The sequence below is a fragment of the Cherax quadricarinatus genome, chromosome 40 (assembly GCF_038502225.1).
Source record: "Cherax quadricarinatus isolate ZL_2023a chromosome 40, ASM3850222v1, whole genome shotgun sequence".
NCBI lineage: Eukaryota > Metazoa > Arthropoda > Malacostraca > Decapoda > Parastacidae > Cherax > Cherax quadricarinatus.
In genome coordinates, this window is record NC_091331.1 from 5,306,808 (window position 1) to 5,312,662 (window position 5,855).

A 5,855-nucleotide genomic window follows, 5' to 3' on the forward strand; every position below is an offset into this window, starting at 1 on the left:
AACAGGAGGCTCCATGACCCCTCCTCCCTTCTGCCCGTCTGTCTACCAGTAGGCAAAAACTCCATACTAGTACTCTCCCAAAACTTAAGCAGGCCTCTGCACACTAGGGCCTTACGGGTAAACATGACAGCACTTAAAACAATAAAATAACCTATGGTATAAACTTAGAAAAAGCCATCCCTACCAAAAAAAACAAACCGTGACGTCTTAGGATATCTTGCTGCAGCTGCTGCGCTCCACAAACTGACACACACACACACACACCTCACTCTCCTCTCCTGGCCATTCTGACTGACCAGGAATAATACGCTTCCGGTTTCAGAACGATCCCGGAAACTGACATTATATATTGATTTTTTTTATACAGTATTCACCAACACATTACGTAATAACAACCCCGAGGCCTGGTAGTAGACCAGGCCTCATGATTTTATTCCTAACTGCAGGTAGGTTGGACGGAGAGCGAGTCAGTGTGTATGTGCTCGAAGACGCAAGTTGAGAAACATCTCTGAGATCACCATCACTGTCTGGAAGACTGCTTCACCCGCTACGATGGTTGATATTAACCTGACGACTACACAAGCGTCATTAAGACCGTGCTTTACCTGTTCACCACCAGTCAAAGAAACTCTAATCCCTTAAATTGGAATTAAAATAACCCCATCCCCCTCAATATATGTACACTAGGAAACTACACTTCCCGGTGTATACATATGGCTGCGGGCTAAATTTTACCACTCGTTAATTAGGACTAATATTATATTTCAGTGGTGTAGATACAGCTGATGCAGTTGCAAGTTATTTTTTCTTCGTTTTTTTAATTTGCTTTGGGGAGAGAGTGAGGGGAAGAAGTGAGTGGAGAGAGAGGGAAGGAATAAGAGAGGGAGGGGGAAGGAGTGAGGAAGAGAGGGTAGAAATAAAATGAGAGTGTGAAAGAATGAGGAAGATACTAAAAGATATATGTATAGAAATAGAGAGAGAGAGAGAGAAAGACAGAGAGGGGGGAGAGAAGACATATAATCGAATACAGTTTGAAAAATAGAAGAGGGGCTAGGAGGGGAGAGAAGGGTGGGGAGAAGAAGAAAGAGAGAGAGACAGAGAGAGAGAGAGAGAGAGAAAGAGAGAGAGAGAGAGAGAGAGAGAGAGAGAGAGAGAGAGAGAGAGAGAGAGAGAGAGAGAGAGAGAGAGAGAGAGAGAGAGAGAGAGAGAGAGAGAGAGAGAGAGAGAGAGAGAGAGATGAAAGGGGAGGGGGGTTCGGGAAGGAAAATTCAACAGTTAAGTAAAAGTCGTGTTGCACTGCAATAAGAGGATCAGAAAGCATTCTTTACTTATATAGGAGGATCGGGACACATTGTCTTCTCTCACTAGAGGACTGGAAGCCATCTTCTACCTCCACTGCAGGATCAGAAGGAATCCTCCACAATCACATCGCTTTCAAAAGTCATCATATCCTCTTCATCCAAACAATACTCAGGAAGGAATCCTGTAATTCATGAGAGGAAATGATGGCATCATGAGCATTCAAAGAGGATCTGAACTTATCCTGAACGTTCATTGAAGGATCTGAATGCAGCCTATGATGCTGCATTCATATTATAAAGGAAGACTTTGAAGCAGAATGTTCTATCAAAAGAAGATCTGAAGGTAGAATGTACATTCACGACAGGATCTAAGGGCAAAATATATGTCCAGAGGAGGAAGATGAGGTAGCATTGAATAAATCTAAATGAGAATATGAGGGCAGGTAACAATTCTAAATGAAGATGGGAAATATTGTTGGATGTCTACAGGAGGATCGAAAGGAAACTTACTTATCTAAAGAAGGATCAGTGAGCTAGAACACTACTACACTGGAAGGATCGGAGATCTAAAACACTACAACACTGGAAGGATCGGAGATCTACAACACTGGAAGGATCGGAGATCTACAACACTACAAAACAGGAAGGATCGGAGATCTACAACACTACTACACTGGAAGGATCGGAGATCTACAACACTACTACACTGGAAGGATCGGAGATCTACAACACTACTACACTGGAAGGATCGGAGATCTACAACACTACTACACTGGAAGCATCATTGAAATACAATACTATTACAGTGGAAACTCCCAGATAGGTTTCCACGTTTGTGATGAATTAAGCAAGAGGTTTCCTGTCAGTCAGTTATAACAAGCAACAAAACGTCTGTGAAATAAGTACAGTGACTACAGTAGGACGACCAAGCAACAGAACACTTACCACACGACTCTAGTTACTCCTGGCAGCAAGAGGGAGCAACACACAGCCTGTCAAACAACTGTATTCACTTCAACAGCAACAGACAGCATCAAAATACCTGTCATGTGACTCCAGCCACTGCTCGGGGAGGAAAAAAATAAAGAAAAGAGTGGAAATAAAATAGGAGATGTGAGAATCCTTCAGCCGTCAACAGTCTTTGAGATCAGAGCCACGGAAGGCGAAAATCTGATCAAGTATAGATGGGCTGCCTGCCACCTTTGGTACCTCCATCTTCCCTCCCCATATTCTCCTCCTCCTCCTCCTCCTTCGTCCCTTCCATCAGGCCTCCATCTCACCATCCCCATCCCCTGCCCCAAAAGGATATTCTCTGAGATTTTGAGAGAAATATTATGTCAGAAATAGAATGTAGACGTGTTTCAGTGCGAGGAGCGGTAATGTGTGTGTGTGTGTATGTATGTGTGTGTGTGTGTGTGTGTGTGTGTACTCACCTAGTTGTACTCACCTAGTTGAGGTTGCGGGGGTCGAGTCCGAGCTCCTGGCCCCGCCTCTTCACTGATCGCTACTAGGTCACTCTCCCTGAGCCGTGAGCTTTATCATACCTCTGCTTAAAGCTATGTATGGATCCTGCTCCACTACATCGCTTCCCAAACTATTCCACTTACTGACTACTCTGTGCTTGAAGAAATACTTCCTAACATCCCTGTGATTTACTGTGTCCAATCTCTGGAACATCCTGTCTTTGTCCACCTTGTCAATTCCTCTCAGTATTTTGTATGTCGTTATCATGTCCCCCCTATCTCTCCTGTCCTCCAGTGTCGTCAGGTTGATTTCCCTTAACCTCTCCTCGTAGGACATACCTCTTAGCTCTGGGACTAGTCTTGTTGCAAACCTTTGCACTTTCTCTAGTTTCTTTACGTGCTTGGCTAGGTGTGGGTTCCAAACTGGTGCCGCATACTCCAATATGGGCCTAACGTATACGGTGTACAGGGTCCTGAACGATTCCTTATTAAGATGTCGGAATGCTGTTCTGAGGTTTGCTTGGCGCCCATATGCTGCAGCAGTTATTTGGTTGATGTGCGCTTCAGGAGATGTGCCTGGTGTTATACTCACCCCAAGATCTTTTTCCTTGAGTGAGGTTTGTAGTCTCTGACCCCCTAGACTGTACTCCGTCTGCGGCCTTCTTTGCCCTTCCCCAATCTTCATGACTTTGCACTTGGTGGGATTGAACTCCAGGAGCCAATTGCTGGACCAGGTCTGCAGCCTGTCCAGATCCCTTTGTAGTTCTGCCTTGTCTTCGATCGAGTGTATTCTTCTCATCAACTTCACGTCATCTGCAAACAGGGACACCTCAGAGTCTATTCCTTCCGTCATGTCGTTCACAAATACCAGAAACAGCACTGGTCCTAGGACTGACCCCTGCGGGACCCCGCTGGTCACAGGTGCCCACTCTGACACCTCGCCACGTACCATGACTCGCTGCTGTCTTCCTGACAAGTATTCCCTGATCCATTGTAGTGCCTTCCCTGTTATCCCTGCTTGGTCCTCCAGTTTTTGCACCAATCTCTTGTGTGGAACTGTGTCAAACGCCTTCTTGCAGTCCAAGAAAATGCAATCCACCCACCCCTCTCTCTCTTGTCTTACTGCTGTCACCATGTCATAGAACTCCAGTAGGTTTGTGACACAGGATTTCCCGTCCCTGAAACCATGCTGGCTGCTGTTGATGAGATCATTCCTTTCTAGGTGTTCCACCACTCTTCTCCTGATAATCTTCTCCATGATTTTGCATACTATACATGTCAGTGACACTGGTCTGTAGTTTAATGCTTCATGTCTGTCTCCTTTTTTAAAGATTGGGACTACATTTGCTGTCTTCCATGCCTCAGGCAATCTCCCTGTTTCGATAGATGTATTGAATATTGTTGTTAGGGGTACACATAGCGCCTCTGCTCCCTCTCTCAATACCCATGGGGAGATGTTATCTGGCCCCATTGCCTTTGAGGTATCTAGCTCACTCAGAAGCCTCTTCACTTCTTCCTCGGTTGTGTGCACTGTGTCCAGCACTTGGTGGTGTGCCCCACCTCTCCGTCTTTCTGGAGTCCCTTCTGTCTCCTCTGTGAACACTTCTTTGAATCTCTTGTTGAGTTCTTCACATACTTCACGGTCATTTCCTGTTGTCTCTCCTCCTTCCTTCCTTAGCCTGATTACCTGGTCCTTGACTGTTGTTTTCCTCCTGATGTGGCTGTACAACAGTTTCGGGTCAGATTTGGCTTTCGCTGCTATGTCATTTTCATATTGTCTTTGGGCCTCCCTTCTTATCTGTGCATATTCGTTTCTGGCTCTACGACTGTTCTCCTTATTCTCATGTGTCCTTTGCCTTCTATATTTCTTCCATTCCCTAGCACACTTGGTTTTTGCCTCCCTGCACCTTTGGGTAAACCATGGGCTCATCCTGGCTTTTTCATTACTCCTGTTACCCTTGGGTACAAACCTCTCCTCAGCCTCCTTGCATTTTGTTGCTACATATTCCATCATCTCATTAACTGGCTTCCCTGCCAGTTCTCTGTCCCACTGAACCCCGTTCAGGTAGTTCCTCATTCCTGTGTAGTCCCCTTTCTTGTAGTTTGGCTTCATTCGTCCTGGGCCTTCCTGCTTCTCCCTCCACTTGTAGCTCTACTGTGTATTCGAAGCTTAAAACCACATGGTCACTGGCCCCAAGGGGTCTTTCATATGTGATGTCCTCGATATCTGCACTACTGAAGGTGAATACTAAGTCCAGCCTTGCTGGTTCATCCTCTCCTCTCTCTCTTGTAGTGTCCCTTACATGTTGGTACATGAAGTTCTCCAGTACCACCTCCATCATCTTAGCCCTCATGTATCTTGGCCCCCCATGTGGGTCCAAGTTCTCCCAATCGATCTCCTTGGGGTTAAAGTCACCCATGATCAGGAGCTTTGCCTTGCATGCATGAGCTCTTCTGGCCACTCTAGCCAGTGTGTCAACCATCGCTCTATTGCTCTCGTCGTACTCTTGCCTTGGCCTCCTGCTGTTCTGTGGTGGGTTATACATCACTGCTATTACCACCTTGGGACCTCCAGAGTGAAGTGTTCCCACTATGTAATCACTTTCTTCTCCGCTATCTCCTCTCTCCAGCTCATCAAAATTCCAGCGATTTTTGATCAGCAACGCCACTCCTCCACCCCCCCTGTTCCCTCTGTCTTTCCTCAGGATTTGGTATCCCGTTGGAAAGATGGCATCTGTTATCATACCTGTAAGCTTGGTTTCTGTGAGAGCTATGATGTCCGGTGATGCTTCTTTGACTCTTTCGTGCCACTCCTCCCACTTATTTGTTATTCCATCAGCGTTTGTGTACCATACCTTCAGTTTCCTTTCCAACACTGTGGTTTGGGGGGCCTGTGAGGGTGGGAGACCTGGTGGCATACTGTGGGATTCTATAGCTCGGTGTTGGGTGGAGGCTGTGGGTATGGATTGTAGTGTGTGTTGGGATGGTGTGATAGGTTGTATGGTTCTGAGAGTAGTTGTGTGTGTGCTTGCCCTTGCTGTTCTGTCCTGCTCTGACTGACCTCTGCTGATTCCCTCATTGTCTCTTTTCC